We start from the raw sequence: 20,018 nt of genomic DNA, 5'->3' as shown, positions 1-20,018 counted from the left end.
GCAACCCCTCTAGTTTATCCAGATTAGGGCAGCAAGATTTATCCTTGGCCTTAAGCCCAGGGACCGCATCTCTCCTGCACTAAAAATTCTTCACTGGCACCGGGTGCTCCAAGGATAACATTGAAATCCCTCTTCATCATCCACAAGGATGTCTGCGCCCGGGGACCACACTATCTTCAACTTTATCTCAATAGATACTCGCCCTCTAGACCACTTTGATCCTCTGGCACCAACTCTTTGTGTGTAAAGCATTTTGCTAAACAGAGGGCATGGGGTCATTCACTTTCCTCTGCTGGCTCCCTACCTTGGAATAATCTCTGCCTTCCCCTCTGCCTTCAGCAGGATCTTCTCAAATTTTGGAAGCTCCTTAAGAGTTTTCTCTTTTCCTAATCCTTCCCTTCTTCTCTCCCCTGCTAATCCCACAGTTGCTGAATCAGTGTTCTTGGCCCTTATGCATCCTCGGGGCCTTAACATCCCACACCAATTCTTCCCAGCTCCTGTTTATCCACTGCACTTTGCATCTTCACACCCTCTGCTCTGGAGGCTCATACTTACACTTCCCGCGGCGCAGGCATTGTAGCACTCGACATTCCTAGCACTTCGTCTATGGCTTACCCATGAACTTGGACTCAACACTTACCCCCTCTTCCTTTCTTCACTTGCACGTTCTGAATACTCACAAGGCATAGTAGGTTCACTCCTCTCCCTCTTCCCCCCCTCTGCTCTTAATTATTATGTTGTAATGTATTCCCCGTAAGGCCGTCCCCACCCAGTGTGTGCTTTGAAACTGTTTTTTCTTATTGTATAAGCACCTAACAAGCAAACATTAAATAAATGTATAAATCAGGGGTGCATGATGATTGGATGGTGTAAAGCGAGAGCTGTGTCAGATATTTTGAAACGGTCGCCATGTTGGATTTGCGGACAGCCACCATTGTACACGGACATTGTGGTAAAAACATATTAGGAAACACAACATTGCACTTGTCAAACTAATGAAACAATCTCTGGGGAAGTGAGGGGTGATCAGGATGGAGTGGGATAGGGCCACAAAAAAGCCAAAAACAGGTATTTCTTTCAACTCCAAAGTTGACGAACAGGCCGGATGGTCGAGGACATCCATGCCTGTTTCTGAATTACAGGGTTGATGAAAAGAAGTTTTTGAATGGCTTATCACTTTGGTGCCAGAAAGGTGCTGTTTTGCTAAGAGGGAGAAATATTAGAGGGGTGGTCTCAAATTATTAGAAAGGTTTATACATGTGGTGCCATTTGACGAATCCATACAAAAGTTTGCAAAAAATAATCTAGCCTCATATTTGAATGTTTTTGCAAAGCCTGGTGGGATTTTGTCAAAAAGTGGCAAAGTTAGATGGGGGTCTCAACATTTGTAGATGGCTTATAATTGTGTTACCATTTGACAAATGAGGAAAACCTTTTTCAGAAAGATTATAGACCAAACCTTGAATGTGTATGCAAATTTGGAATGGATTTTGTCAAGTGGGGATAAATTATGTAACTATGTTATGTACAGACATTTTGACACTTTTCAAAAAATAAAGCATAAACTGATATGCAGCAAACATTTGCAAGGAGCATTGGCAAGGACCAGAAAGCATGGTTTTGCAAATGAGTCTGTGTTTTATTTTTTGAAAAGTGTCATACTAGGTACAAAAAATAGTGATACAACTTAGGTGACTAAGGTGTAGACTGTGGCCATGGGCAGTGGCCAGATCGTCCGGGTCATGGCCAAAGGGTATCCTTGGTAGGGTGATGTGCTCAGACACATGTTGAAGGAGGGCATCCAGGACCTGAACCAGCAAAATTAAAAATGCTGACTGACAGATGCCATGCAGTGCCCACGACTCTAGGCTGAAAGGTTCCTGTGGCAAGAAAGTGAAGCACAGGCACCACCTTCAACTGGTGGCAGTCCGGATGCCAATACAATAAAGAAAACAAAAATATTGAATACAATAGTCATTGTACCCAAATCATACATACAAGCATTTCCAACTCATTAAATACTACAATAAAAAAGTAAATGAACCTACAAAATGAGCAAAAAACAGAAAAACATGGAGAATAACAAACTTTGCTCTATATTATAAAAGTAAGCTTTAAATAAATCCGAATAGAGCGAAGCCCTCATGAATGTTCAGACATCTTTTCCATGCCTACTCCTCTTCATATGTAATGGAGTTGATATTTTGATTGGTGTCAAACTGTTAACAAATTGCACTCTTATCCTCCACTACTGCATTTGAATCATGAACATAGAGCCCGTGGCTCCCCCACCAAGGTCATTTTACAATTTACGGATAGACGATATCGAGGTATTGTCCTTAGGGCTAGATGGAACGTCCTCCACACTAGAGACATTTTAGTCACAAGAGGGCTCATCTCGGCGGACCTTGCTAGATGCAGGTTCTGCCTAAAAATGAGGAGTCTATAAAACATCTGGTTATGGAGTGTGTGATACTACATGCACCTAGGGTTAAATATCTGGAACCCTTAAATGTCAACTCCATTGTTATAATGTTATCCTTGACATTCTTAGGGGCAAGGAGTCCTTCTTTAGTAAGCGAGACAGCTAAATCTGAAAAATATTGGTTGAACAGCCAGGGTGCCAATGTGCAACCCTATCTGACCCCCTGAAAAGAACTCATTTTCCATGAGAGATCTCCTCCTTGATTCAAGCAAACCCGGACCCCACAGTTCTCATAGACCCCGCTAATTAACCTCAAGAGCCGTGCAGGTAGGCCCCAACTAGCTAATTTTAGCCACAACCTGCCCCGGTCGACCCGGTCAAATGCGGCCGTCAGGTCGATTGAAGCCGTATACGTGCAGCCACCTGCTGTCAACCATGCCGCCTCTTGTACACATTTCAGGCCAAGCCTGTTAATATTGGTCGAGTGTCCCCTTCTAAAACCCGTCTGGAATTGATCCAGCGGGTGATATCTGTGATCCCACTCCTCCAAGTGTTACAACAGGAAAGAAGAAAAGATCTTGCAGTCCGCCTCGATTAATGAAATCGGATGATAATTCGCCAGATCAGTCCTGCTGCCACACTTAAAGAGTGGGACAACATGAGCTGTGTTCCAAGATACAGGGCTCGCCCCTGAGGACAATACGTCACTGAACTCCAGTCACAACAGCTGTCCCATACATTTGGATTGTCCTGGAAGGTGTTATTTGTGAGGCCGTTTGGACCTGGGGCCCTTGAAAGCTCACATCTGGAGATCAGTTTTAATATGTTTTCTAATTCAACTTGAGGATTCCACCTGTCCTCTCTAGTTAGGTCCTAAACCAGTGGGGGGGTCAATGCAGGATTTCCCAAATCAACTCAATCCAGTCTTGTTTTGATATCGAGTTCGACTGATAGGTTGTATAGTTCGGGTCCTGCACATCTGTCACAATTAGGGTCCCAAGCATCCTTTCTGAATCTTTCTGAAATATTACAGATATAATAGACTTGCAGTAGTTCTTATATGATTGCTTGAGTTTCCCAATTAGCTTTCTACGAGCTACCTCGTCCTGAATGGTGATCTGAATCTGCTTCACTGTTCTTCGTAAGATCTTTTTTGTAGATGCAACATTGACATTATAGCAGTGGGCATGCCTAACTTAACCAGAACCAGTTGCTCTCATCCGCAGGGCCATTTTGTAAGTCATTTGACCCACAAACGATTGTAACTCGGATTGCATTGAATTCCAATCATAAATTGAGCAATTCAGTACATGATATATATAGGAGTTCAAAGAACAAATGTTCGGTTCAGTCCATTTAACAGCAGTATGCCCTGCCTTGGTGATCAACTGTAATTTTTGCCGACATTTCCTAATATTAAGAACCCAATTAAATTGTGCCATAAGAATGCAATGGTCACTACAATCATTTTTAAATATTTCAAATGCCAGGCAAGCGTTCATAACGGAAGTGTCTACAAAAATATAATCAATCAGCGATGAGCTGTCCCCTTTGTGCCATGTATGCCATTCACTGAAGTTTCCTAGTTCAGTGTTTTTTCCCACCAGTAGGAACAGCCCACTGCCGCCCAAACCTGTTCTCCACTTCTGTCCAGCCATTTGCTTCTTCCAACTCCCACAATTTGTGAGAATGAGCACAGTCTGCACTCAAATCTCCCATAACTGCGACCCTGCCCTCTGGGTGAGTTTCCATCCACTCATCCACCACCCGGCAGAGCCCATCCACAAATGGATCAACCAATTCAATACCCTTGTGCCAGTAAAAATTCAGCAATAGTAGATTGATTGAACCATCCTTCGACCTGCAGTCAACCCCCAATGCACCAAAGGGCAAGTCCGCAATTACCACCCCACTAAGGCCAAGAGAGATATCTACAGCAAGAGGCCCCCTTATGGTCTACACCCCGTCCCATCTCTAGCAGATTGGGTAAAAACGCTATATCCATCCAGAGTGGGTGCTGAGGTTAACCTTGCCTCTTGCAGACAGATGCAATTAGCCATTCTCAACATTTTAATACACACAGTATTAGCAAAAAGACATTGTGCTTCATTACGACCCAGGCAATAACTTTGGTGCTATTTGCGCCATGGTTGCCTCCAAAACCTTACCGATTCCGCCATGGTGAATGGAGCAATTACTGCCCGATTCCAAGGTTGGCGGGGGCGGTAATTCCCCATTCACCATGGCCCCTCCCCATTCCCATTTGAGCCCTCATAGGGCTCAATGGGAATGGGGAAGGCACTAATAACGGTACCGCTAATTGCGGTACTGTTATTAGCTCCAAAGTCCCTTTGCAGGTCCTGTCCTTAACGCCTGGTATAACCAGGCGTTAAGGTAGGACCCACAAAGGGACCTCGGAATAGGGCGGTAAGGGATTGCCGGCACCAGTGCCCTTAACGGTACCGGTATTTCCTTACCGCCCGGGTCATAATGAGGCCCATTGCCTTGAGTATTCCAAGATTTCAAACATAGCGTTATACTCTTCCAAGGGTCACTCAAAGAGAAATTCTTTTCATGGGACCATTTTTTTGCCATAGAGAGGAGCTGGAGCTAAACTTGTTCATTTACTTTCCGGTTGGATTTGTGTGGTTTATTAGTGTGTGATATTGAGCAGCTTGTGCTAGTGTAATGTTTTCTAAATCAATGGCCCTCATTACAACCCGGCGCTAAACCATGACGCTATTAGCACTATGGTTGGTGCCGGCGTTGTAACGAGTCCGCCATGGTGAAATGAGGAAATATCGCCCCATTCCAAGGTTGGCGGGGCGGTATTTCCTCATTTCACCATGGCCCTTCCCCATTATCATTTTCACCCCATAGGGCTCAATGGAACTGGGGAAGGTGCTAAGTACGGTACCGCAAATTGCAGTACCATAATTAGCACTGAGGTCCCTGTGCGGCACCCTACTTTAACGGCTAGTAAAACCAGCTGTTAAGGTCGGGTCCCGCAAAGGGACCTCGTAATCAGGCATTAAGGGTTTAACGGCGCCGACACCTTTTACGGCGCCGTTAAACCCTTAACGCCAGGGTCGTAATGACCCCCAATGTGTAAATAAATGTATATTCTTTTACCAAGAAACCTTGAGTAAGTGTATATTTGAATCACTGTATTATTGGTCCTTTGTGTAGCTTCTTCTACTGCTCACTTAAAATCTTGAGATAAGTCTGGCTGCTCAGCCATTGCTACCACTTTACTGTGTAGTACAGGCTTACACTTGTAGTCTTAATTGCCTGTAGTGTTCCCAAAGGGTACTGCAGGTGATTCTGCCTAACACTGGTGTACAGCGCTGGGATAAAGTATACTTTTTAAATTTAGAGTGCTACTTTTACTTGTTTTCAAATAATCTTCACAAGGCTAATCAACACTAGTAAAGCAATTGTTTTATCATGACTGATATGGAAAGCTACAGACAGGAGACCCTAGTGTCTTTAACTGTTGATGAATTGAGAGATATGTGTAAAGCTAAGAGTCACACTGTGAAAGGCAAAAAAGTTGAACTGATAGAAAAGTTGTTAGAATACCAACATCTGAGGAGTGGGTCTGAATAACCCACGCCAGCAGCAAATGTGGAAAATTTGATGAAGATGATTATGTTTCTGACAGTAACTTAAATGTTATGGATGAGTTAGATGAGTAAGAAGCGTCTTCAAATAATAAATGTAGGCCCTGTTTTACCTGTACCTGCTGCTAGCCCTCCACTCCTACCACAGGGAACCCACCAGGTCCAAAAGTAAGTCCTAAATTTGTCTCACTTGAAAAGATGAGATTGGAGTTAGAATACAAAAGGATCCAAGCTCAAACTGATAGCAAACATCAAGAGCTTGGACTCAGAGAAATGGAATTGAACCATGCATTAGAAATTAAAAAGTTGTCTATTGAAACTTGTTCTCTCACAGAGTCCTCTAGGTCTCCCAGTCCCAAGAGGACTTGCATGCCCAAAGATGCAGTAAGTATGTAGGAAGTTAAGCTTGATATTTTGGATTGGTTGGCTGCTTTTGAGTATAACAATGTGATTCAAGACATTACAGGGAATCAGCTGATTCCTTGGCTTTTTTCTAGGCTACCCCCTGTTGCAACTGATGTGGTAATTGAGTTGGGGGATGTAGACAGAAAGGAGTATGAAACTGTGAAGCGAGCTCTGATAGCTAGATTTGGGAAGACCCCTTTTCAGTATTTTAAGAGGTTTAGAACCCTAAAAAAAGCATGATGGTTCCCCTTGGGCTACCTGCGTGACTGAATGTTTGAAAAACTTAGATGGTTGGGTTAAGGGTTACAGCGTGAACACTTATGAAGGTATGAGGAATTTGGTGATGTTGGAATCTATTTATGATGTCTGCTCTCTTGAGCTGAGACAGCACTTGGCTGACTCTAATGAAATGGATCCTAAGAAGTTAGCAAGGGCTGCTGACGTGTGGGTTGCCAACAGGGCTACTCACAAAGATTCTGGGGCAACTCAGAAAAAGGGTGAGGGGAAGCAGCACAAGAAAGGCACCAAAGAGAATTCAAATACCTCCCATCCAAAAGAGGGCCACAAACATAACAAGGGTAAGCCACAGGGAAAACCGAATCAGGCTAGTGTACCTACTGGTGACGAACCAGAAGGAAGTCAGAACAAATCCCCATTCATAAAGACATTTGCAAAATGTTATGCTTGTGGGTCAACTGGCCATGTGAAAGGGTTTCCCAGATGCAAGGGTAAACCTTCAGGTGTCAGCACTGTCTCCTTAGCCTTCTCCCTTGTGGATGAAGTACCAATGACAAGTGGAAACTTTCACTTACTGGCTGAGGAACCCATGAACGTCTCAGCCAGTGTTTCTTTAGTGTCCCTGGGTCTGTGGGAACAACACAATTTAGATGTGTACAACTATATCACAGATAATACTAAAGAGTATTATAAAGACAGTGTTCTTGTGAATGGTCAGGAGATCCCTGCCATCAGAGACACTGGGGCCAGCATAACTGTAGTTGATGAATCTTTTTTCAAGATTGAGGATGTTGCTAGGGCACCAAAAATATTAACTAAGCTTGCTGGAGGCCCTTTCCAAATGCTTCCATCGTTACCAGCTCTCATCCAGTGCAATTACATGACTGTCAAGATACCTGTAAATGTGCAGAGTGAAGTACCTGGGGGAGTCCTGTTGGGGAATGACTTAAAAACTCTTGAAGTTGTATCAAGCACCCCCAAGCCTCCCAGCAAAAGGAAACAGGAGCAGACTAGTAAGGCCAGAGAGAGTACCGTAAGGGGCTCTCCAGAGGAGATTATAGAGGAAACTATAACTCTCAGTCCACAGGACTTACTGACTGCAATTTCCAAGAAGAAAGAGGAAAAGGGGAAACCTAAAACCTCTAAAAAGAAACCAGCCAGCACTCCTGTGCTACAAACCAGGAAATCCCTGAGAGGACTGTCCAAGATCACACCTGAGGCTGAGTGTGAGGAGCAACCTTGTGTGGTTGATTCAGCTGCTGAGGAATCAGAGCTGGAAGATGACCTTGCTCTTGTTGGAGATCTAGATCCTGCAGAACATCCTGAGCTGCAGTTTCTACTGGCAGAAAGTGGACCCTGTAGGTGTAGGGCAGACTTCAGCAGAGGTCAAAGAGAGTGTCCTACTCTTGAAGGTCTTCGGCAACAGCCACCTTCCCAGCTGGACAGGCAAGAGCCAGGGAAGCATAGGTTATACTGGGAAGATGGCCTCTTAGACAGTGAACCGACTGAGTCTGGCCCAGGAGTCTACAGAAGACTTGTAGTGCCTCTTGAAAGCAGACTTCAGTTCCTACAGTTAGCCCATGAGATACCTTTGGCTGGCACTTGAGCTTCAAGAAGACCAAGGAAAGGCTCTTTTTATATTTCTACTGGCCTAAGTTGGGTCTGATGTAGATAAATTCTGTAGAAGCTGTCACACTTGCCAAACCTCTGGGAAGAGTGGAGCCAGGAATGTGGCACCTTTGGTGCCTCTCCCAATGGTGGGAGCCCCTTTTGAGAGGGTAGGAATCGACATTGTTGGTCCCTTATACCCTCTCACATCTTCAGGAAACAGGTTTATCCTGGTTGTACTAGACCATGTTACTAGGTATCCTGAAGCTAGACCTATGAGGAATGTTACTGCTCAGGCTGTTGCTAAGGCCCTACTTGGTATTTTTACCAGGGTAGGTTTTCCTAAGGAAGTTATCTCTGACAGGGGATCCAATTTTATGTTCCACTACATGCAGGTCATGTGGTAGAACTGTGGAGTAACTTACACGTTCTCGACTGCCTACCATCCACAGACAAATGGATTGGTAGAGAGGTTTAATCATACAATGAAGAGCATGATAGGTGCTTTAGAGGAACCCCTTACGAGAAAGTGGGACCTCCTACTGCCATGCCTTCTATTTGCATATAGAGGACGGAGTTGGATTTACTCCCTTTGAACTTCTTTATGGCCATCCAGTTAGAGGTCATTTGGCCTTAATTAAGGAGGGGTTGGAGAGTGATCCTTCCCCCAAGCCCTGACTATGTGATAGTACTCCGGAGGAGAATGTCACACATGATGGCAGAAGCATCAGATAACCTAAAAGCAGGTCAGGCTCTGGTCAAACATTGGCATGACCAGAAGGCCAACATGGTTGAGTTCACTCAAGACCAGCAGGTTTTGGGTATGGTATCTACAAGGCAGAGGGCTTTACAGGACAAATGGGTAGGGCCCTTCAAGGTTGTGGGTAAACTTGGAGAGGTCAACTATCTGGTGGACGTAGGCAGTCCTAAGGAGGCTCCCAGAGTCTTTCACGGCAACCGGTTAAAAGCTTATGTCTCAAGGCCTGAAGTATGAGCTTTGCTTCTAGCTTCAGCCCACGAGGAGGAGGAGAGTGATTCTCTACCTGATTTACTCAGAGGCCAGCCTTTAGACGAGAAAATAGAAGGAGTTAATCTCTCTTCTAACTTGACACCTGAACAACAGGAGGAGTGCAAGTTTCTGTTAAATCAGTTTGCCTCCCTGTTTTTACTGACACCAGGCTTGACCCCTTGAGGCCAGCATGATATTCAAACTGGTTACTGTTTACCTGTCAAAAACAGGGGTTACAGGATGTCAGATCACATAAGATCTCATATAAAGGAGGAGGTCAACAAGATGCTCAATCTCCGGGTAATAGAGCCATCTACCAGTCCATGGTCTAGTCCAGTTGTTCTAGTACCAAAGGCAGTATCCAAAGAGTTGAGATTCTGTGTGGACTATAGAGCTCTTAATGCAGTCACCAAGACTGATGCCCACCCTTTACCAAGGACAGATGAACTGGTGGATAAACTTGGTTCAGCCAAGTACCTCAGTACATTTGACCTTACTTCAGGCTATTGGCAAATAGCACCGACAGACCATGCCAAGGAGAAAACTGCATTTTCGACCCCAGCAGGCTTCTGCCAGTTTATTGTTATGCCTTTTGGATTAAAAAATGCACCTTCTACATTCCAAAGGATGGTTAATCAGGTTCTGAATGGAATGGAGGGCTTCTGCATGGCATACTTGGATGACAATGTAGTATTCATCTCTACTTGAAAAGAACATGTTGACCACTTAGGGTATGTTTTGCAGGCTCTCTCATGATGAGGCTCATCTGACCATAAAGGCTAGTAAATGTGAAATTGGTCAGAGTAAAGTGGTCTACCTTGGACATGAGTTAGGTGGAGGTGAAATACGGCCATTGCCTAGTAAGGTACAAGCTGTACAAAGCTGGGCCAACCCTACTACTCAAACCCAGGTGAGAGCCTTCCTAAGTCTCACTGGGTACTATAGGAACTTCATTGAGAACTATGGGACCAACACACTCTACTAAATACAATTATTCAACCAAGTTTCACCGCGCTGTCCGCGGACGTCCGCGAATCCAAGATGGCATGCGCTACTGAAAATCTGACGCGCTTCACGCTCTACGCCGTCCAATCAGCAAACACGTTGCATGTCTGCGGATATGACGTAAGCCGATTGGCCATTCAGGACACTGTCCACAGAGCGAACAGGGAATTGTGTCCGCCAACCGAACACAGATATCACTAATATTTGTACCTATTTTTTGGTCATTTTAAAAAAAAATACTGGACAGATTTTCACCAAAGCACGTTTTTGGGACCAAGCCGCTACTCCTGGTCTAAATTTGGTGAAAATCCGTCCAGCGGTTTGGGCTGTAGGCGCGAGCAAAGTTTTTTCCCCATTCAGTCTATGGGAAAAAAACGGTTTTGGGACCCCCCTTATAACTTTGCCCCACCCGGGACGAATCCTCACCAAGCTTTGCAAAAGAATTCAGTGTAGGCCATATACTTATTTTGCAAAGTTTTGTGAGGATTTGTCCAGGGGGACTGAAGCTATAAGCCGCCCAAAAAGTGCTCTTCCTATGGAAACATCAACTTAACCATAACTACATGGCTACTACTGTGGCCATGTAATTACAGGCCCTGCTGCGTGTTATGGTAAAGTTGCTCAACCCATGGGAACAACACTTTTTGGCCAGCTTATAACATTGCCTCCCCTTGACAAATCCTCACCAAACTTTTCAAAGAAAGTATATGGCCCCCTCGGATGGATTTTGCGAAGTTTGGTGAGATTTATCACGGGCGGGCAAAGTTATAGGTTGGTCCCAAAAGGTGTGGTTTTCCTCATATTTGCAATGGAAAAGAAATGTGCTCACACCTACAACCCAAACCGCTAGACGGATTTTCACCAAATGTGCGCCAGGAGCAGCAGCTTGGACCCAAAAGCGTGCTTTTGTAAATTTGATGTATATCCATCCAGTAGTTATTTTTTAAAAACAGCCAAAAAGTAGGTAAAACAATTGTTATATCTGTGTAAAGTCCTTATTTGGTCCATGGACAGCCCTTTAAACCAATTAGGGCCCGGCGTGAGGTACTCAGACATTTAACATCCATTTAACATCCGGAAGAAAGGAGAGCAGCATCGTGGGCTGCAGCACCTTCCATTTACATCATGGAAGGCTGCAGGAGCAGTGTTTCATCACTGCGTGGAAGGTAAGCCCTGATGGGCTTTATTGGAAGGATTTCTGAAAAAATGATCTCTGTGGTTGCTGCGATCACTCATAAATGAGATAATTCAACAAGATTGAATTGTTTGAATGTACTTTCTTAATCCTACCTCCTCACTGCTAAGGTGCACTCTTGTTGCTGGGTTTGCCATCCACCTCAGACTTTAGTAAAAGAAAAAAGTAGTTTGAAAATGGCCGCTATGTTTGCATTTGCTGTGCTGATGGCTTGCTAAGCCTGCTGGCCAAATGAATGGGCAGACCAGTGACTATTTTTGCAATAACATGGCACCGGCAGGCGTTAGCGTCCTCTCACTCTCAAGGCCCCCAGCAGTAAGGCCCTGTCTGTTCCTGTCCAGGCTGTGGAGGGCCTTGAGAGCCACAGATTCAAAGCTCTAACTATGCTACGTCCCTGGAATAATGACTTGACTGCTTCATTGCCTCTGGTTCAAAAGCCATCTACGATCCCTGATGTCATGAACGTGAGTTTGGCTGTCCTCCAACACTAACTCTCCTTAGGTGTCTTCAGTACCTCTCAATTCCTCCATCCTAGCCTTAACTAACTTCATTCTTTTCACTGCATTGTTTACACTCTTTTGTGTTTAGCATTACTTGTGCACCACCTGCATTGCATTTCTTGCTGCCTTCATTTTAAAATCGAATTGGGGTGTGTTTTTTAAATCAAATTGTGGTGTGCTTTTAAAATTGAATTTGGGGTGTACTTTTACAATCAAATCTGGGTGTTTATAGCATTACCTGTGCACCATCTGCATTGCATTAAAGCCACCCTCATCACTGCCACGTTCCTTCTCGGTCATTCGACCCATGAAGCGCGTGTCAGTTGAGGCTTTCGCTGCCACCTTCTCGCCCCCTCCTCCCCCTTCGGCTGACTCCCACCCTGACACAGCCCTCTCCACTCTCCACTCTGCTATATCTGATACTCTTGATATCCTTGCCCCTGTCATGAGAATCCGCCTGAAGCCCAAAGCCAGCATCTAATAATTCGGCCAAACTCTTTAAAATCTGCAAAGAGCTGGCCAACCCTGCTGCAGTCTCTGCCTCCCCTGTCCCCTCCCAGGCCCTCTGCACAGCACTGGCCGCTCACTTCATCTCAAAAACTCAGGACATCCTGTCCTCACTCTCCTCCTATCACCTCCTCCCCTCTATTCCCTGCTCTACCTCTGGCCCTTCTGCAGCCACCCCTCCTCTCTCCTTCGCTGCCTTTCCCCTGTTTTCTGGTGACGAGGTTTTGAGACAAGTCCGATCTATGAAAGTCTCGTCAAAAAAGGTCCACCCCTGTTCCTTCAAAACTATCAAGGACCACATCGACTCCTTGGCTCCTGCCCTTGCTGACTTCTGCAATCTCTCCTTCGCCTCTGGAGTCTTCCCATCCCCTCTCAAGCACTCCCTTGTGCACCCCCTTCTTAAGAAACCCTCTTCTGACCCCTCCTGCCCTGCTAACTATCACAAAATCTCTATCACTCCCTTCCTGGGCAAGTTCCTGGAGAAACTGGCCATCTCCCAGCTTAATCTCCATGCTGAATCTGTTGGTAGTCTTCATGACCATCAGTCTGGCTTCAGAGCTGCCAGAAGCACGGATACTGCTCTCCTGAACATCCGTAAGGACCTGCTCTCGAATCTTGACTCTAACACTCCATGTGTTCTCATTTTGCTTGATCTCTCTTCTGCCTTTGACACCGTCAACCATACCATCCTCCTCAACCGTCTCCGTGATAACCTGGGTATCACTGGTCAGGCTCTGGCGTGGCTGTCCTCTTTCCTCTCCAATCGACCCTCCCAGGTCCAACTGGGGTCTTTCGTCTCTGACATCTTTTTCTCTACCTGTGGTGTCCCCCAGGGATCTAACCTCTCTCCTTGGCTGTTTAACCAGTATCTGGCACTCCTCGCCCACCGCATCGCCGCTCTCTGCCCCAACTTTCAGTGCTATGCGGATGACACCCAGCTCATTTTCAGGCTACCCTCAGCCTCCTCTTCTCCTTCCCTCATCTCTGACTATCTTTCTGCTATCCAGAAATGATGTGCCGCCAACAACCTCTGCCTTAATGCCAGTAAGACTGAGATTCTACTCATCGGCACACCCACTCTCTCCTTCCCTGCAGCTCTATGGCCGGCCTCTCTTGGCCCTCTTCCTGCTCCTACCTGCAAAGCAAAAAACCTTGGGGTCATCTTCAACTCCGCACTCTCCTTCTCTCCTCACATATCCAACGTCTCTAAGAAGTCACACTACCAGCTCCACCTCCTCCGTGGTATCCTTCCTTTCCTCTCCTTCCCCCAGAAGCTCACTGTCTCTAGAGCCCTGGTTCTCTCGAAGCTGGACTACTGTAACAGCCTCTATCTAAATCTGCCTGCCTCTACTCTCCACCCTTTGCAACTCATCCAGAACAGGACTGCGAGACTTGTCCTTGGCCTCAAGCCCAGGGACCGTATCTCTCCAGGACTGAAATCACTACACTGGCTCCCAGTGACTGCGAGGATCAAGTTCAAAACCCTCTGCATTGTCCACAAGGCCTTCTGGGGCCTTGGGCCAAAATACCTTCAACTCTCTCTTCCTAAATATCTTCCTTCTCGAGCTCTTCGCTCATCCGCCTCCAACACCCTCATGGTCAGCCGCTTCTCCAAACAACAAGTTGGGGGCAGATCTCTCTCCGCTGTAGGAGCCTCCCTCTGGAACAGCCTTCCTGCCTCCCTGAAACTCGAGAAGAACCATCTCCGGTTCCGGAAGCACCTCAAAACCTTCCTCTTTGCCTCCGCCTTCTCTCCCCCTCTCCCCTGCTAAACTTACTGAATCTGCACTGAATCTGCAACTGGGCCACTCACCGCTCTCGGTCCTTGGCCCAGCCACTCTCCCCTGCACTGCCTCCCTGGCAACCCCCTGCACCGCGGGACTGTGTCTGTATCCCTACAGCCCCCCTTCCCAGCACTTTTCTGCACTTATCTCGCACTTGCCACTAGCTGGCCCTTGTTATTTATCCTGTATGCTCTTAACCCTGCATTGCACCCTTCCCATCTCCACCTCCCTTTTGCACTTTCCCTTCCCATCTACCCTTGTACTTCCACGATCTGAATGACACCTAGCCTAGTAGGATCGTTGTCTGTCTCCCATTGTTTCCCCCCCGCCTTGTCGCACCTTGAAACACTTGTGTATAGGCGCGTTACAAATGCCATATCATATCATATCATATCATTGTTTGCTGCCTCCACTTTAATTTTTTTTTTTTTTTTTTTAGCATTACGTGTGCACCATCTGCATTGATGTGTTTGCTGCCTCCATTTTAAAATCGAATTTGCCTGTTGTTAGCATTACCTGTGCACCATCTGCATTGCATTATTTGCTGCCTCCGTTTTTTAAATCAATTTTAAGTGTGCACAGTTCCTACATCTCTGTACCACTTATCCAATTCAATTATTCTTTCTGGGTTTCACTCATTCTCTCTTACTCAATCTACTAGGCCTCCTAGTGAGTTTAGCCAAAACTGTGTGGTGCTACCACTCCTCCCTCATTCCTTGGCTAAGCCTCTGCCTTCCTGTGACTCTCTCCAATTCTCCTATATTCTATAACTGTACACCATCACCTACCCCCCATCTCTCCCCAAGTCTGGTAAGAAAAAGCACAAAAAAGACATCCAGAGTGCAGACACCTATGCCAGTGCTTCAGCTAGAGATGTTTTCACTGATATCCTTTTCTCGATAACCTCTCCTTATCTTTGGGCCCCATCTCATCTCCACTTTCTCTCCTTCCACACACTCTTCAATTAATGGTGGCACCAAGTGGGAAGCCTGCTTGGTCAGTTTTGCATAATCATGTTTCTTCGTTAATGTGTTTCACACGGGCATCATTCTGGTTCAGGGTCCACAACCCAACCTCCTTCTCTTTGACCGCATCCTGTCTTCTCTCATCAACGTCCTTCCTTTGCCTGAATCTCTGCCTTATACTCTCTCTCTCTCTCCCTCCTCTGAATAGTGTACCGCGCCCCTGTACCCCACCTCAGAAAACCGCTCAGCCAACAAACACTCCTCTGACATCTGTCTCCTTCTTGAAGACATTGACCTTGACATTCTTGCTCTCACCGTGACTTGGTTAATTTCCAGCTCAGTTACTGCCTTTTACTCCCTTCTCCCTGATGGCCTCAAGATCATCTCCAAGCCTCAACCTCATCGCACTTGCGGGGGGGGGGAGTTGCCTTAATATTCCCGAGTGGTTTCCTGCCTTCATCTTACCTACCCAGCCCTAATCCTCTTTTGAAAGCCTGATTTGCAAGTTGGTCACCTCTCCCACCACCACCCTGACCATTGCTACCATCTACCGGCCTCCAGGCTCCACCTCACTATTCCTATCTGAATGGGTTGACTTTGGCTTGTCTTTACTTTCATCTACCTCAAACCTTCTGCTCCTGAGTGATTTCAACATTTAACTGGACACCACTGGCTGTACATCCATTCAATTCACTGACCTCAGCACCTCACTTTCCCTCTCTATTCTGCCTCCTGGGACAACCCACACAGCTGGACACACTCTGGAGGTCCTCATACACTGTGACCTCTCTCTCTCCCTCCATTAGTCACCCCTCTCTCTTGGTCAGATCACTCTCTCCTCTCCTCCCAAATGACCCACCAACCTCATTCACTAACATCCAACCAATGGAACAATTGACTGTGGCTGCCTTCGCCTCCTCCTTCCACCCTCACCCCCACATCTCTGACTCTACCTCTGACTCTACCTCTGACTCTGCCCATAGCAACCTCCATCTTTCCATCACCAACACTCTTAACATTCTTGCCCCAGTCATGAGGATTCGTCCAAAACCTGCGTCCAAGCATAACAATTGGCACAACATCAAACTTGCAGCCCTGAAACGAAAATGCAGGGCGGCAGAATGGAAGTGGCTAATCTCAGGCTCAACTTCTAACAAACTGGCCTGCCACCTGTTCCAAAGGCAATACAGACTCGCCATCCATGCTAAGAAAAAAGCCCACATTCAGGCGCGCGTCTCCGGCGCATCCAATAACTTGGCTGAACTTTTTCAAATCTGCAGGGAACTACACAACCCCTCCACAGTCTCCTCCTCCTCTTCCTCTTGTTCCCAGTCCCTCTGGAACACTCAGGACATTCTGACCACCCTTTCTACAATCCCTCACACCCTAGCTCACATCCCTCACCACAATCCCCCATCCGTCCTCTTTCCTCCTCCTCCTCCTGCTCTCCTGTCACACTGGATGAAGTTACCAGAGATGTCCGCTCCATGAAGGTCTCTTCTAAACAGGTCTCCCCTTCCTCATCCAGGACCATCAAGGATAATATTGGCTCTCTTGCCTCTGATTTTGCTGATTTATGCAGTCATTTGTTTGTCACTGGATCTTTCTCCTCCCCCTTAAGCACTCCCCTGTGCCCCCACTCCTGAAACAAATACATCCAGTGACCCTACCTGCCCTGCCAGCTATCAGCCTAACTCCATCATCCCCTTCCTGAGAAATCTGCTTGAGAATTTGACCATCGCTAACTCAACTCTCACTCTGAATTTGTTGGTGGCCTGCACGACCATCAATCTGGATTCTGAGCATCCATAGAAGAACTGCTTGCATCTCTGGATTCCAACTCTCCAGCTGTCCTTATCCTTCATGATCTCTCCCCTGCATTTGACAAAGTTAACCATTCCATCCTCATACAAAGGATACACGATACACTTGGTATCTCGGAACAAGCACTGGATTAGCTGTCCTCTTTCCTCACTAACCTCTCTTCCCAAGTTATCCTTGACCCTTCTCCTCTCCTACTTCCATCTTCACCTGTGGTGTCCCCCAGGTCTCTATACTCTCCCTGTGGCTCTTTAACATCTACCTTGCTTTCCTTGCATACCTCATCTCCCCCCCTCCACCAACTTCCAGTGGTATGCAGACAACACACTCTTCTTCACACACCCTGCAGACCTTCTTGCACTCTCCATCATCCCAGACTGCCTATCTGCCATACAGTCCTGGTGCACCTCCAATGATCTCTGCCTCAACACCTGTATAACTGTGATCCGCGCCATTGAGACCTGTGCTCCCTCTTTCTTCACCTCACTATGGCCTTCCTCCTCGGGCTCTACTCCTGTGCCTTGAACTGAAGCCAGAAACATTGGAGTCATCTTCGACTCCTCTCTCTACTTCCTCCCTCACACTCAGGACATTGCCAAGAAATGCAACCATCAGCTCTTCCTTCTCAAAGGAATTTTACCTTTTCTCACTTTCCCTCTGAGGCTTACAGTAACTCAAGCCATGGGTATCTCTAGACTTGACCACTGTAACAGCCTCCTCCTGAATCTTCTTTCTTCCACTCTGCAACCCCTCTAGTTTATCCAGATTAGGGCAGCAAGATTTATCCTTGGCCTTAAGCCCAGGGACCGCATCTCTCCTGCACTAAAAATTCTTCACTGGCACCGGGTGCTCCAAGGATAACATTGAAATCCCTCTTCATCATCCACAAGGATGTCTGCGCCCGGGGACCACACTATCTTCAACTTTATCTCAATAGATACTCGCCCTCTAGACCACTTTGATCCTCTGGCACCAACTCTTTGTGTGTAAAGCATTTTGCTAAACAGAGGGCATGGGGTCATTCACTTTCCTCTGCTGGCTCCCTACCTTGGAATAATCTCTGCCTTCCCCTCTGCCTTCAGCAGGATCTTCTCAAATTTTGGAAGCTCCTTAAGAGTTTTCTCTTTTCCTAATCCTTCCCTTCTCTCCCCTGCTAATCCCACAGTTGCTGAATCAGTGTTCTTGGCCCTTATGCATCCTCGGGGCCTTAACATCCCACACCAATTCTTCCCAGCTCCTGTTTATCCACTGCACTTTGCATCTTCACACCCTCTGCTCTGGAGGCTCATACTTACACTTCCCGCGGCGCAGGCATTGTAGCACTCAACATTCCTAGCACTTCGTCTATGGCTTACCCATGAGCTTGGACTCAACACTTACCCCCTCTTCCTTTCTTCACTTGCACGTTCTGAATACTCACAAGGCATAGTAGGTTCACTCCTCTCCCTCTTCCCCCCCTCTGCTCTTAATTATTATGTTGTAATGTATTCCCCGTAAGGCCGTCCCCACCCAGTGTGTGCTTTGAAACTGTTTTTTCTTATTGTATAAGCACCTAACAAGCAAACATTAAATAAATGTATAAATCAGGGGTGCATGATGATTGGATGGTGTAAAGCGAGAGCTGTGTCAGATATTTTGAAACGGTCGCCATGTTGGATTTGCGGACAGCCACCATTGTACACGGACATTGTGGTAAAAACATATTAGGAAACACAACATTGCACTTGTCAAACTAATGAAACAATCTCTGGGGAAGTGAGGGGTGATCAGGATGGAGTCGGATAGGGCCACAAAAAAGCCAAAAACAGGTATTTCTTTCAACTCCAAAGTTGACGAACAGGCCGGATGGTCGAGGACATCCATGCCTGTTTCTGAATTACAGGGTTGATGAAAAGCAGTTTTTGAATGGCTTATCACTTTGGTGCCAGAAAGGTGCTGTTTTGCTAAGAGGGAGAAATATTAGAGGGGTGGTCTCAAATTATTAGAAAGGTTTATACATGTGGTGCCATTTGACGAATCCATACAAAAGTTTGCAAAAAATAATCTAGCCTCATATTTGAATGTTTTTGCAAAGCCTGGTGGGATTTTGTCAAAAAGTGGCAAAGTTAGATGGGGGTCTCAACATTTGTAGATGGCTTATAATTGTGTTACCATTTGACAAATGAGGAAAACCTTTTTCAGAAAGATTATAGACCAAACCTTGAATGTTTATGCAAATTTGGAATGGATTTTGTCAAGTGGGGATAAATTATGTAACTATGTTATGTATAGACATTTTGACACTTTTCAAAAAATAAAGCATAAACTGATATGCAGCAAACATTTGCAAGGAGCATTGGCAAGGACCAGAAAGCATGGTTTTGCAAATGAGTCTGTGTTTTATTTTTTGAAAAGTGTCATACTAGGTACAAAAAATAGTGATACAACTTAGGTGACTAAGGTGTAGACTGTGGCCATGGGCAGTGGCCAGATCGTCCGGGTCATGGCCAAAGGGTATCCTTGGTAGGGTGATGTGCTCAGACACATGTTGAAGGAGGGCATCCAGGACCTGAACCAGCAAAATTAAAAATGCTGACTGACAGATGCCATGCAGTGCCCACGACTCTAGGCTGAAAGGTTCCTGTGGCAAGAAAGTGAAGCACAGGCACCACCTTCAACTGGTGGCAGTCCGGATGCCAATACAATAAAGAAAACAAAAATATTGAATACAATAGTCATTGTACCCAAATCATACATACAAGCATTTCCAACTCATTAAATACTACAATAAAAAAGTAAATGAACCTACAAAATGAGCAAAAAACAGAAAAACATGGAGAATAACAAACTTTGCTCTATATTATAAATGTAAGCTTTAAATAAATCCGAATAGAGCGAAGCCCTCATGAATGTTCAGACATCTTTTCCATGCCTACTCCTCTTCATATGTAATGG

The sequence above is a fragment of the Ambystoma mexicanum genome, chromosome 5p, assembly GCF_040938575.1.
Source record: "Ambystoma mexicanum isolate Mex_15411 chromosome 5p, UKY_AmexF1_1, whole genome shotgun sequence".
Classification (NCBI taxonomy): Eukaryota; Metazoa; Chordata; class Amphibia; order Caudata; family Ambystomatidae; genus Ambystoma; species Ambystoma mexicanum.
The sequence above is the reverse complement of the archived record's forward strand: the minus strand, read 5'-3'. Positions refer to the sequence as shown.